A 13,679-nucleotide genomic window follows, 5' to 3' on the forward strand; every position below is an offset into this window, starting at 1 on the left:
GGGGAAGGGGTCTAAGGAACCGAGGCCACGGAGGGGCGCAGAGGCAACCCCAGTCCTCATCTCCGGTCTTGCCCTCCTCCCCACCCCCAGGAGAACGGGCTTTCCCCGCCTCCGGACTGGGAGTGTGTCTGTGAATGTGTGTACGCGTCTGGCCTTGCTCGCTCTCTCCGGCTCAACGTCAGTGGGAATTTCCAGCCAGGAAGTGAGAGAGTGAACGAGAGAAAGACAGAGAAGTGCGCCCGCAAGCCGCTAGCAGGAAGGGGAGGTTTCGCCACCCGAGAGGCGAGGGGACGCGCTGACAGCTTCCCCCTTTCCCCTTCCCGTCGCTCTGCACCGCCCGCCCGCAGCCTAGTAGGCAGCCCGAGCTGCACCCGGGAGAGCGCACGAGCGAGGAGCTGGGACTGCGGTGCGCCCAGGGCGGCCGCCGGAGAGGGCACTAGGGCAGCGGCACCCCTTGGTTCCCCGGCCCGGGCTGCGGGACATGCGCCGTGCCGCCCGGTGCTAGGCTCCGCAAGGCTGAACCACGCGAGCCGCCCATCCGCCGCCTCCTTCGGCCAGCCGTCCCCTGCTACTCGCCGGATTTCAGCGGGGAGCCGGGACGAGTGGGAGGCCCTGTAGAAGAGCAGCTCTCCCAAAAGGTAAGAACAAAGTTGGGGGCAGGGAGACTTCCTGCGAGGGAAGGTGCGGACCAGTGCGGCTCTTCACGCCGAGTCCCCCAACACTTGCAGATCCCCACCCCGCCATCCTCCGAGTCTAGACTTCCTCATTCCTGCTCGACCCGTTGGAGGAGGTTGACACCAGTTGCGAGGTGCATGGGATTGGTGAGAGGAGAGGAAAAAGGCAGCCCGGACCCGGAATAGTGAAAATCGGCTCTGGGGCGCCCAGGGGGCCATGTGGTTTGGCCGGTTGTGCTGTTTTTTTGGGTTTTTTTTCCCTGACCCATTTCACCTCCTCCAAAATTTCGAAAAAAATCTGGGCATCTTGGATGGCAGCTGCTGGGGAAACTTCGTGGGGGAGATAGAAGGGGCTCAGGGCACGACTGAGGGCGTACGTTTGTGTGCATGTGTGCGAGTACGTACCTGTATCGCGTGTGTGTTTGTGTGTGTGTGTTTGTCTGTGTCTGGGGAACGGTGTTTTGAGCGAAGTGCTGAACCTGATTTTTATCCAAGGGCGTTTCACGAAATGAAGGCAGAAGAGGCTATTGATTTCTTAACTTGAAAACCCTCTATAATTTCCAAGTCTTGTTCACTATCTGCCCTCCCCTAACTGAAAACGCGCCGATTCTTCCCCGGGACTTCGGCTTGTCCCTTCAGAAATTTCAGTATATAGAGGCAAGGCACCCCCCCCCAAAAAAACAATCTGAAAAAAGGAGGATAGGGGTATTTATACTCGTTAAATCAAGTACTTAATAACGATGATTAGTTCGTTATTTTAAAAAAAAAAAAAAAAAAGATGGTTACTGGCCCAGGATGCCCCAAAAGTCGGAGTGCAGTTTTTAAGTTTTAGTAACCATAGTTTAAGCTAGTTGAAGGTGTATAAGTGATCTTATGAGTATGATCATTCCACAATAAAATTAATTTGCTTCCTGGGTTTTCTGTTTCACATTTGAAATAACCTGGTTCTCAGGCATTTTGTTTGTTTGTTTAACCTGGATATGTGAAGGTTAAATTGAAACCAACAGTTCAAGGCTAAAATTCAATTTAGTGGATTTTTATTAAAGTAACTGGTTCCAAATCTTGGATTATTTACTGAGAATATAATATGAAAGTGTTTAACCATTTACTGTACTGGAATAAAACAGTAATCTTCCCAGAATCCCGTTTCCCACTGTTTAGAAACAAGGTACTCCCAGTTGTTGTAACAATGTTACTCTTGGGAGTCGCTGGTCTTCCTGAATAGGCAGTCTTCCTGAATAGTTGTTTGTCTTTTTGTCCTTTAGAAAGAAACCTTGATCAAAAATTCAAAAGCTCAGCTGAAGCATGTTGTTGAGACTTAAATTTACAATTTTTTTTATATCCTGTTATTTGAAGTTAGTCATTTTAAAATCACCTACTGTGTTCCAGTCTCTTGGCTAAAAACACAAGGATATCAAGAAAGGCAGACAGTCATTCCCCTGGAGGAGCTCACTGGAGGAAATAATACATAAAAAGAAGCAGAAAATTGGAGATGGAGGCAGGGAGTGGATTGAAGTTCTGAAGCCTGGTGATGCTTTGTGCCCTCCTCCTCCCAAGTGGAGGAAGATCTGGGAAAAAAGTTTTCTATGTTCACCCTCCATCCTCAGCAGTGAGAGGGAGCCCCCTCCAGGGGCTAGGGATACGGAAACAGGCTTGAGTTTCAGAGTTGTTTCCATCTTTCTAGAAGTAAGCTTCTGGAGACAATGATGAAGACCTTGACAACTGCCAGGTAGGGAATGATGAGATGGCTGCCCATTTCCAAACCAGTTGAATTATTTTGATTGTTTTCTCTGTAATGATGAAAGAATTTCCCTGATTTGGGGTGAAATAGTTAATTTGAGCCTAATGTGTTTATGCTATGGAATTGTTAAAATATAAAGATATGTACTGAGAAGAGATACACTAGTACTTTTTTTTGAAATTATGTTAGACTTTATAAGTGTCTAGTCAGTATTGATAGAACTTCAACTTAAATGTATTTAGCAAAACGGTTATGTGAATGAATGAATGAATGAATGAAAAATAAATATTTAAGTCATGACTTAAAATAATGTTTTAGATTCTTAGCATAAATGTCTTTTTAAAGTGTTTCTTATCCTCAAAACCATTTCTGGAGATGGAAATCACAGGCATTATAGCTGGAAGATGAGAAAACTGAGGTCTATATAAGTTGTGATTTGTCTAAGTTTAAGTTGGGATTTGTCTAAGTTCATACAGCAAGTTAATGGAAGAGGTAGAACTGAGTTTTTATTCCCATTTTATGATTGTTGTTCTACTTCAATACAATACAATACAATTCAATATAATATTGTGATCACTTCTAAAGTTTTCATCTTTTGTTTTTTAAATGCATATTTTGCCTTTTAAATGCTTTATTTTACATGTAAGTTATTCTGTCCAAATATTTACCATAAATCAAAGCAATTTTTTCAAATATCAAAAGAACCAAATTCCCCACTCCTCTGCTAATAATGTTGGGATCTTTGAATCAATTTGCCTTACTTGTGAATTCAGTCAGGGCACACTCTTTGGACCTTATTTTTGAAAGTGTTTTTAATAAAGATAATGGAGTAGTTTGCCATTTGCTTCTCCAACTCATTTTACCATTGAGAAAACTGAGGCAAATAGTGTTAAGTGACGTGCCCAGTGTCACAGTAGTGTTTGAGATTCTCTTGACTCCAGCCTCAGGCTCTATTCACTCTTATCCACCTAGCTGCTTTTATACTAAGCTCTTATCTGTCCCAAAATTAATTAGCCTGAAATGGAGTAGGCTTTGAAATTCAGTGATCCCAAATCTTATCCTTCTCCTTTTCTGGTTCCTGGGTCCAAATTGGATATATGTCAGAAACTGGTAATAGAGAGAGAATTTTTGTGTATTGTTGTCCAGCTCCCTTAAAGGATTATAAATTTAGCTTAAAAAAAAAAAAAAAAGGGACCTTAAAACTCCTGTTATCCAACCCCTTTCAGTTGCAGATAATAATTTAGATAGCCAGCGGCCAGGCTAGGATTTGATCCAAATACATTCACATCTAAGTACTGACTAAGTTTTTCAGAGTATTCCACAGTAGCTGGGTGGTGCAGCAGATAGAGAAATGAACTTGAAGTCAAGATCTGTGTTCAAATGTTGTCTGAGAAACTCAATAGCTGTGGGAACCTGGGCAAGTCATTTACCTTGACTCAGTGACCCAACCCACTTAACCCTGTGCTTCAGTTTATTCTTCTGTACACTGAGATAAACATCTCTCAGGGTTATGATAAGAATCGAGTGAGTTAACTTGTAAACAAGTTCGAACATCTTAAAGCACCACATAAATGCTTTTATCACTTTTCTGAATTGCTGAAAGGATTCATTTCCCATTGAGAGATCCTCCTATTTCTAAAGGATGTAATAATGAGTTTTATTTTCATGTTGGCATTCAAAGTGTCATAGGTATTATTAATGAATATGTTAAGTCCCATGGAAAAAGAATAATAGATATTGACATGGCTTATAACCTGCATTTAAAAAGCTATTTTATTAGCTCTTTGTGAAAAGTTCAGTACACATTTACAAAGCATTCCTTGGTGTGTGTGTGTGTTTGTATGTGTGTTTTAAGATTCTCTTTACATTCTTCTTAAGGAATCTGTGTATTCATAAGTTAGATCACAGAAATGCTATATTTCAAACATATATTAATTTAAAAAAATATTCATTTCCCTATTGCAGAGATAAGAAATGATTGCTTCCTTCCCCCCCACCCCCGAGGCAATTGGGGTTAAATGACTTGCCTAGGGTCAAATAGCTAGGAAGAGTTAAGTGTCTACAGTCTGATTTGAACTTGGGACCTCCTATCTTCAGGACTGGTGTTCTATCCACTGCACCACCTAGCTTCCCAGAAGTAATTGCTTCTTACTGATCAAATGAAATCTAATTCAGATTTTTAATTTTAATATTTTAGGTTCATAGGTGAGGAAAATAGATGGCTTCATTTGGCAAATAAAATAACAATAAAAATAAATTTTTCTTAATGCTTACAAAAATATTTGTGGAAACTTTTCTTTCATTTTAAACTTACCTGATGTCTTAAACTTTGACTTTTTTGTATTATAATACATTTTTATAAAACTTATTTTATTTTCACAGCATATGCATAGATTGTTTTCAGCATTCACCTTTTTAAAACCTGATGTTCTCAATTTTGTTTTCTCCTTCCTTTCTCCCTACCCTCTCCCCTAGAGGGCAAGTAATCCAATATATGTTAAACATATGCAATTGTTCTACACATATTTCCACAGTTGTCATGTAAGATGAGAAAAATCAAATCAAAAAGAAAAAAAAATGAGAAAGAAAACAAAATGCAAGCAAACAACAACAAAAAAGTGAAAATACCATGTTGTGATTCACACTTAGTCCCCACAGTCCACTCTCTGGGTGTAGATGTCTCTCTCCATTATGGGAATGATTTGGTGATTGGTCCTAATGTTGAGCAAACTTGATTTATCCTGCAGCCTAAAGGAGGAAGGGGGATCTAAACTGCTAGGACGAAGGGACACCAGATCTGGAAAGAGAGATATTAAACTGGTCCCATTTTAGTACATAGATGTTTCTTATAAAGAGACTTTCAAATGTTGAATTGCAGAAGTAGACAATTTCAGAGATCATTTAACTCAACCTTTTTTCCTCCTCTCTCCTCTCCTCCTTTCTGGTCTCCTCTCTTGTTCTTTCTTCTCCCTTCTTCTCTCTTTTACTCTCCTTTCCTTTCCTCTTTGTTTTTCTCTCTTCTCCCCTCTTTTCATTCCTTCCTTTCTCTTTTATCTATATGCCTATCATTTATTTTTCTCTATATGTCTACCTATCTATATCTTTATCTATTTAGCATCTTCTGCTCATCTATCTACTTACTTTTCTCCTATTTATTTATCTTAACAGACAAATACTTTAGCTTGGTAATTACATCATTCTAGAGATATTTTAATCCTTCCTATTTGAGCTGTTCTTCATTATTCTGGATTTGGTACCATTTACAAATAATTGATGTATTATTCTTAAATTTTATATGTATATATATATATATGTGTGTACATTTGTATGTGTATGTATATATGCATGTGTGTATATATATATATGTATATACACACATATATATGTATGTATATGTATACCTGTTTTCTAGATTGCATGATCAATGTTATTTTTCTCTGTACCCACCAGAGAGTCTTTGGTGCTTGAGTAGTCAGCAAGCTTCATTAGAATGACAGATAATCTGGAGAAGTGATCAGCATCACAAACCTTAAAGTGACAAAGGATATCAGAAGTCAATGAGTCTAACCCATGCCTGAGTAAGCATCCTTTGTTGAGCATTCCTGAAAAGTGGCCATTTAGTTTCTCTGTTTGAACATTTCTAACAAAGAGTCACCCTGTCCTTCCCAAAGCAGCTCATTGCTATTTAGGACAGTTTTAAATAGTTTTTACCAAGTTTTTCCTTCTTTTAACCCCTACTTTTAAGTTTGACCTTTAGGACTAAACATGTAGGTTTTTCCAAGTGTAAAATACTTACACAGCAGAGTCCTGGGTATAGCATAAGTACTTAATAAATGCTTGTTCCATTCCTAACCATTTTATTACTTGCCCTCTAGTTGCATTTCAGCTTCTCAGTGTGTTTCTCAAAACATAGCTCCCACACTTAGACATAATATTCTAAATGTCTGACCAGGAGAGGAGACAGCAGGACTATTTCAAAATCTTTTTGAAATCCCTTCAAGACTGAATTCTTGCCATCTTCTTCATAAGGCATTTTGATGTTTCCCTAGCTGATGTTTCCTGTCTGAAAACTATATGGCATTTATTTTGTATATATTCTACACACAGCTTGTTTAAAAAAAAAAAAAAAAAAAAGGTCTTACTGCAGTTTTAAGCATTTAAAGCTTAAATATGTACATCTTGCCTTCTTCTTAGAATGTTAGTTGGTTCCTTGAAGGTATAGTATGGTTTCCTTATATCTTTATATATCCTCAGTGTTTAGTGCAGTGCTTGGCATATTGTAAGAAAGAAAGAAATGCTATTGGTTGCTTGATCCAGATATTATGCTTCTTTTTGCTTTTTTGTCACCTTGCTGGCTCATTAAGCTTGTGGTCCATCATGACAAATTCCTCAGATCTCTTTTCCATGTTCTTCTGAGTACTGCCTCCCTTGTTCTGCACTTGTACCATTGGTGCTGTTGTTTTTAACCAAAATACAAAGCTTAGCATTTATTGTTGTCACATTGAGCCTCTTGAACTACTTTTTCATAGAACATGGCATTTATTCACTGTGTTAATTATTCCTTTCAACTTTGGGTTAACCTCAGCTTTCAGCAGCAACTCGTCTGTGTCATTGTCCAAGGCACTGGTAAAAATGTTGGGTAATTCAGAATATAGTTTCAAGCCCTGGGCCATCCACCAGAGGCCCTAACTTTAAATTGACAACAAGCCATTGATGATGGATCTGTATCAGTTTGACAACTGATCCATAATCAATGACTTATCTCTAGGTTAAATCAATCTAGTAACTCCCATGTATTCCTCAATATCTCTCTATTTTGTCCATGAGGATATTTTGATACTTTGTAAAATGCTTTGTTGAAATCTAAGCATATTCTGTGTCATTCTATTGGTAGAGGTTGCTTAGAATGGAGTAGTATGGTATCATAAGTCAAGAAATTTGTTTGTTTGTTTTTTAAGTTAGTAAATACAAAATGTTGAAAGTACATAATTTAGCTTGATGCATTTTTTGAAGTTGATTTGACTATAACGAATTCTCTTAATGTTTGAATATTCTGTGGTTGTCTAACAGCATCCTTATGCAAACAAATATTTTGCTTTTGAAACTTTATGTATTGTGCCTTGCAATCCAATTCAGTACAACAATATGTTAATGCTGTGAATTTTTCTGCAACTATATGAACAATGTCTTCTGAAGGGTACTGTGCATACAAGATAGGGGGGAAATATACTCTTATTTTCAAAGAAGTTCCGTTCCTAATTAGGAGGAAGCCTACTGGCCAAAAGAAATTGGGGAAGAAATAAACTATATCTAGTAAGTGCAAAGATCAATCAGTCAATGAATAATTTTTTTTAAGTTCCCATTTTATTCCAAGCTTTTTACTAGGCACAGGAGATGAAAGTACAAAGAATGAAATAATCTTTAATTAAAATGAGCTTATATTCTAATGGGGGAAAATATAATGTAAAATATATTTAACATAAATATTAAATCAGCAAATAAATGCATATATATGTATACACAGACATACACAGTTTACCCTAGCAGGGTTTTTTTTTGGGGGGGGGGTGTTCAGGGGATCGTGGAAAGATTCATGTAGAAATACAATGATCCCTAAATTGCATCTTAAAAAGAGAGGTACCCTATGAAAATAAGGTAAGGAAGGACTTCCAGGCATGGGACACAGTACAAATGCTAGAAATGGAATATCCTAAATGAGGAAGCAGAGGGAAAGCCAATTTGTCTGCATCACAGAATAGAGGAAAGAGAATGATCTCTTACAAGGCTGGAAAAATTAGTTGGAGTCAAGTTTATGAAGATTTCATCTTATTCTTGGCAGTTATTTCTCTTTTTCACTTTTAACCTATTCTTTTAAAAGTTTAGGTAATTAGGAATAATGATTTTTAAATTCGCCCTCAAAAGTTTTATTATTTGCCTTGATATTTCACCATTTTTGAAAAGAGCTCATAGCTCTTCTTATAATCTCCTGAATCTTTTATCAACATTTAAGTAACAGATTATTGCAGACTTCATACTATGAATTTATGAATTTATTAAAGTAAAAAAATTATATGGCAAGTATAATTTTAAATATAAATTTAGTTATATATGTATATATATATATATGAATGCATATCATTTGTATTTTAAAAGAACTTAATTTCATAAAGGAGAAACTTTGCTTGAAAAAGTTTAAGCTTTAAGAAAAAATTAGTCACAATCTATGTCAAAACAAAAAAGTATAGTCAATCCTCTGAGGAAACTAACCAAATCATAATACATTGAAGAAATATAAAGAAATAATTTTTAATTGAGCCATTAGCATTAATTTATAAATATTGGGCCTTGCTCTGCACTAAGTAGGAATGACTGAATTTGCTTTGCTATTTACTGGTACTGACAATAACAATGATGGAGTTTATTTTGGACACAAGTTAAATTTTGGAGAGTGTCACTTTATTAGGTACTCATCACAAACAGTTTTGCCAGGCATAGAGTATAGGATTTTCAGAGTACATATTTGTTTTCTTCTAAGAGAATTATTTTAATTTTAAAATGTACTAAAAGTGATTTTTTTTCCCTTTAATGAATGAAATCTAGTGCTTTCAAGAAGCAGAGCAGTTTACAAACTACAGAAATTAACTTAATTTCAAATTTTTATGGATAGATAATAAAAGTATAGCTTGAATGCTATATAATTGCATTGAATGAAATTTTAAAAATTGTAAAATTCAAATTATCACCAGAAGTTAAAAGTCACTTAGTTAAAGTGTCCCTCAGTGATTGGCATTGTACCCAGTGAAGTGAAATGAAAGGAATACTGGACATTGAGTAATTTTTTTCAATCTTCCTAGGCCTTAGTTTTCTCATCTGAAAACTACAGATAATAGCCAAGGTCATTTCCAAAGTCTAAACTGAGCATAGTATATGAATTGTATTGCACCCAAAATGGCAGCTTTTGTGTTCCTATGCAGAGGTAATAAACTTCTTTCTATCAAATTCTTCAGGCTTGCTCCACAAACAAGACACTACACCTCACCTTTTTGTGTGAGATGCTTTCCCCTTTTTCCTAATGGGTTCCCTGGATTATTTGTAGTTCCAACTAAAATCCTTTCTTCTATAGAAAGTGTTTCCCAACTCCTCTAAATTCTAGAGCCTTTGCTTTCAATTATTTCCTATTTATCCCATTTATTCCTGAAAGGCAAGAACTGTCTTTTGCCTATTTTTTTGCTTCCAGCTCTTAAATCTAATGTTTGGCATATAATGGGTACTTAATAAGTGTTTATTAGTTGATTGATTGTCTCCTACCTTTTTCTTCTCTTAACCTTAACCTCTTTGGCTTCCTAGACATACAAACACCTTATTCTCTTCATGAATTATGAAAGGTCAACATTAAAGTTTATTTATATAACACACTGTCTTAAAGAACTGGGTAGAGTAAACATGATATTCATTATTCAAAGTCAACTGAATGGAATAGCTCTCTTTTTAATCAGCTAATTAACAATTTTTTGTTTCCCCCAATTACATGTTAAAACAATATTTTAACATTTAAAACAAAGTTTAGAGTTCTGTATTCTATCCATTCCCTCTTTCTTTCCCCTCCCCTCCCTGATATGACAAGCAGTCTGATAAAGGTTATACATGTGTAATCATGTAAAACATTTACATATTAGTCATTTTGTATAAGAAGAGAACAAAGAAGAAAGTGAAAAATAGAATTCTTTAATGTTTTTAATCAATATTAATTCTTTTTCTGAAGGCAGATATTATTTTTTATCATCAATCCTGTGTGGGACTCCCCTATGATTATTGGGACTATTGGGAAGCATCTTTAGCTATAAACAGAAAGCATTTATTGGGTCCTTGTAAGATGTAGTCCAGCACAACTGAATAGTCCAGTGTGGTGCGTGGACATGGCAGGAGCAGAGAATGCATTATATAACAGAAAAGATATGGGTACATCTCCCACTTCCCTTCATGATTTTTAAAATTATTGTGTAGTGTTCTGTTGTCTCCAGAAACTGCCGATCGCTCTGGGAGGAGATCTGCTATCTCAACTCAGTCTCTCAATCTCTCGCCCGCCTACTCTGACCTAGAGTAGAGACTTCTCAACTTGCTCAATGTTGCTTCTTTTATCCTCCCAGAGAATGGGTGTGGAATAACTCAGGGGCTTCTGGGAAAAAATACTTCAACCAATGAACTTGCTCCTCCCAAGCATGCAAGCTCCTTCCTCAGAAGTTCAAAGGAGTAAAATTCCCACTAAAGGCCCGAACTAGAGAATTGTTAAGTACCAACTTAGCACTTAGTAAGAACCTAACATTATTGGATGGATTGAAAAGAAAGAAATGGTCAACAATGCTGTCCACTTCCTGGAGGTCACATGACTTCCTGAAGCTTAGACCAAGGGTTTGACCTTTACTGCCTTATAGCCCTCTGAGAGTGGGGATCAAGTGACTTTCTGAAACTTAGGCCTAAGGTCTGAGCCACTATTCTATGGTGTTCTGAAAAATCTTCACTGGTCCCATCAGTTCTTTGAAATTATCTTGGATCATTGAATTGCTAAGAATAGCTAAGTCATTCATAATTCTTAATCATACAATATTGTTAGTATTATTATGTACAATGTTTTCCTGTTTCTTCTCACTTCAGTTTGCATCAATCATGTAAGTTTTTCGAGGTTCTTTTGAAATCATTTTAGTTATTATTTGTTATTATAGCACCATATTATTCCATCACAATCATATAATACAAGTTGTTCTGCCATGTCTCAATTGATGGGCATCCCCTCAATTTTGAATTCTTAGCCACCACAAAAAGAGCTGGTATAAATATTTTATACAAGTTTTCCCCCTTCCTACTTTAAAAAAAAATCTTTAAAAAAATTTTTGGGGGGATGTAGACCTAGTTCCAAATTGGTCTCCAAAATGATCAGTTCACAGTTCACCAATGTGCTGGAGTAGTTGTGTGTGTGTGTGTGTGTGTGTGCGCGCGCGCGTGTGCGTGCGAGCGTGTATATGTGAGCTCTCACTTGTGCCCATGTGTGCAATACATTTTTATTTTCATTACCTGTACCGTCATCTACAATAGAATGGAATGAAATTACATTAAGTTGTATGCAAACAGTTCTTGAACACCTATACAATTATGACAAGTATAAATAGCTTTTTTAGTTTTATACACACACACACACACATATGAAGGTATTTGCTGTTTTAAAGTATATTTTAAAGAGCTGCCATGTCTAGGATTAACTAGGAAAGAGCCATGATATAGTTCAAGGAGTCTACTTCCTTGACAGGATACTCCACTTTGAAAATCCTAAGCTTGCTTCCTTCCTTCCTTCCTTCCTTCCTTCCTTCCTTCCTTCCTTCCTTCCTTCCTTCCTTCCTTCTTTCCTTCCTTCCTTCCTTCCTTCTTTCCTTCCTTCCTTCCTTCCTTCCTTCCTTCCTTCCTTCCTTCCTTCCTTCCTTCCTTCCTTCCTTCCTTCTTTCCTTCCTTCCTTCCTTTCTTTTTTCTTCCTTCCTTCCTTCCTTCCTTCCTTCCTTCCTTCCTTCTTTCCTTCCTTCCTTCCTTCCTTTCTTCCTTCCTTCCTTCCTTCCTTTCTTTTTTCTTTCTTCCTTCCTTCCTTCCTTCCTTCCTTCCTTCCTTCCTTCCTTCCTTCCTTCCTTCCTTCCTTCCTTCCTTCCTTCCTTCCTTTCTTTTTTGTTTCTTTGTTTGTTTGTTTGCTTGTTTGTTTGTTTGTTTCTTTCTTTCTTCCTTCCTTCTTTCCTTCCTTTTTCTTTCTTTCTTTCTTTTTTTTTTTAACTGGTTCTGCAATATATATCCAGCTGTTTCATAGGTTAAGCAAAGGACTATTTGGATCAAAAAAACAAAAACAAAACATTTATCCTTGAAACCTAACAGTGATTTACCTTTTAGTCATTGCACCAAGCCCTTTCCATCTTGGTATTCTGAAGAATTTCAAGTAAAGCTTAGATTCTAGTTTATTTTGGTTTTTAAGTTTTTAATATTTACAGAAATAAGTCCTAACATTTAAGAAGCCAAATCAGAGAAGAACTGAATTTATAGTCTAGCTTGATAGCAACATCATATAGTATTCTAGTTTGCAGAAATTTAAGCCAATCGTAAGTATTTGACTGGATGCATATGAAACTCCTAGAACTGAGACTATTCTAGAATAAAGCAGTCTTAGACATATTCTTATTGTTAATGTCTCCAAGGCACATGCTGGAATAATTCTTAAAATACTTTATCTGGATCCCATTTGCTCCTGGCCTGAGAATGCCATCTCTTTCCTCCAAAAAAAAACCAGCTGAAATTGAAACTCAAAATGAAAGCCTAAAATAAAACAAATGCTATATAGTTCCTGGGGCCACCATCCTTGATAATTGTAATATTTTTTCTAGACAATGAAGGTGATATATCTTGAAAGAAAATTAATGTTTGCCCAAGAAATCAGAGTTGTTGTTCATTTGTTAAGTCATGTCGGAGTTTTTGTGTCCCCCAATGAATTATGGCACATAACCCTTCTATTCTCCACTATTTCCCAAAGTCTGTCCAAACTCATGTTCATTGCTTCCATGATACTGTCTATCCATTTCATCTTCTTTTGCCCTCCCTTTTTTTACCTTCAGTTTTTTCCAACATTGGGGTGCCTCAGCAGTCCATTTAAAAATTACTTAACTTTACATTCACTATTAAAGCTTGCTTTAATTTGAGCCTTTTTAATAAATCTGCTGTGGAACTTCAGAAAAGGGAGGAGTTAGTTGTCCTTTGGCTTCTCTAGTCAACATTAGAACCAAGAGTCTTTTCTCCCAGTGAAAGGTTGTTTAGAGCTGTGGAAAGGACTTTAAGGAGACATTAACAGGCATTGTTTCCTTTCATTCAACTTGGCTGATGTCCTAATTATTCTGTGAAATTCACATGAAATGGGCCAAAGGGTATGAATTTGATCCCATCCTTGAAATGATACTAAAATTTTACTTTCAGATCTCTGCACATCTTTTTTTTTCTTTTTTTCTTTTTTTTTTCCCTTTCCTTACAAGATAGTTTCTAAGTCGTTTATTAAGCATGCAAAGGAGGTTGGGGGAATAGACTTGTTTGTTGAGTGCCTTCTTTTTACACTTTCTCAAACCTAGTGATAATGAATTCAGAATTGGAATTCCTGGTCCAATTTCTGTTTCCTGCCTGTGTGACTCTTAAAGTGACATGTAATATGAGGTATAATTACTATTAATAATTACTTATAATTAACAATAGTT

General features: G+C 36.8%; 1 protein-coding gene across 2 annotated transcripts in view; it reads left to right on the top strand.

Moving 5' to 3' along the window:
* The first annotated feature begins 201 nt into the window (after positions 1-201).
* NFKB1 (nuclear factor kappa B subunit 1) overlaps positions 202-13,679 on the top strand; it is a 161,615-nt gene continuing 148,137 nt past the window's right edge. The window contains exon 1 of one of the 2 annotated variants that reach the window (XM_074276224.1): positions 202-638. The gene's annotated coding sequence lies outside the window, so the exon portion shown is untranslated. The remainder of the gene's footprint in view (positions 639-13,679) is intronic. The other variant, XM_074276226.1, reaches the window with a different exon arrangement.

The sequence above is a fragment of the Sminthopsis crassicaudata genome, chromosome 6, assembly GCF_048593235.1.
Source record: "Sminthopsis crassicaudata isolate SCR6 chromosome 6, ASM4859323v1, whole genome shotgun sequence".
Taxonomy (NCBI): Eukaryota; Metazoa; Chordata; class Mammalia; order Dasyuromorphia; family Dasyuridae; genus Sminthopsis; species Sminthopsis crassicaudata.